The sequence below is a fragment of the Propithecus coquereli genome, unplaced genomic scaffold (assembly GCF_000956105.1).
Source record: "Propithecus coquereli isolate 6110/MARCELLA unplaced genomic scaffold, Pcoq_1.0 Scaffold442, whole genome shotgun sequence".
Classification (NCBI taxonomy): Eukaryota; Metazoa; Chordata; class Mammalia; order Primates; family Indriidae; genus Propithecus; species Propithecus coquereli.
The window spans coordinates 1,180,480-1,181,323 of NW_012150197.1; positions in this window are offsets into that span (position 1 = coordinate 1,180,480).

Consider the following 844-nt stretch of genomic DNA (forward strand, 5'->3'; position numbering starts at 1 on the left):
TCCCCTCAGGGACGTCTCCCCCAGAGAAGAGCGTCCCCATCAGCAGCATGTCCCCACCGGGGCGCCCTCAGCGTGCTGGCGCGGTCCGTCTTCGCCAGCTGCAGGCTGGGGGCTGCTCTCTGCCTGGGGCTCCCTCCAGGCCGGGCGCAGGGCACTTTGCCTTTTCCAAGCGGGGGGAGTCTCTCCAGCGTGCAGCCCGTCCCGGCGGGCTTCCCTCCTTTGCGTGTTCCATCAGTCACGAGGTGACAAGCTCTGCACTCAGGAGGGGCCACCCCAAGGCTTGAACACCAGGAGCAGAAATTACTGGGGCCACCTTAGGGACTGTTCAGCACTGCTGACGCTGCTTAAGCGCCTCCTCGGGGGCCTCTCTGGGGGCAGGAGGCGCCTGCTTTCTGTACCCACACTGCCAGGTCCCGGAGGGGGGGGTCTCAGCTCATCTCAGCATCCCCCCGGCTTCCTAGCAGTTTAGGATTCTCTCTGTCCTGCGCTAGCGGCGGCGGCACAGTCCCCTCATTCCCAGTTCTTCCTTTCAGATGCAGGTCAGTTGGCGTGTTCCACGTCACGTGTGTGGGGCTGCGTTCTGTAAAGCCCCCGAATCACGGGTTGCACAGCGAGGCTGGGGAGGGTGGGCACGGTGTTCCCCTGGGACTCCAGGCCACACTGCCTGGGTGCTTGTGAGTGTGGCCTGGCAGGGTGCAAACAGGGCCCCTGTGGGCCGAGGAGCCTGGGAGGACGCCCTGGTGTCTGGGATCGATGGACGGCAACCGCTGCTCGTGGGGGGCGCGTGGGCAGCACGGGATGCCTGGGATGGGGGACGCTCATCTGTCTGCTGGGCTCGCCCTGG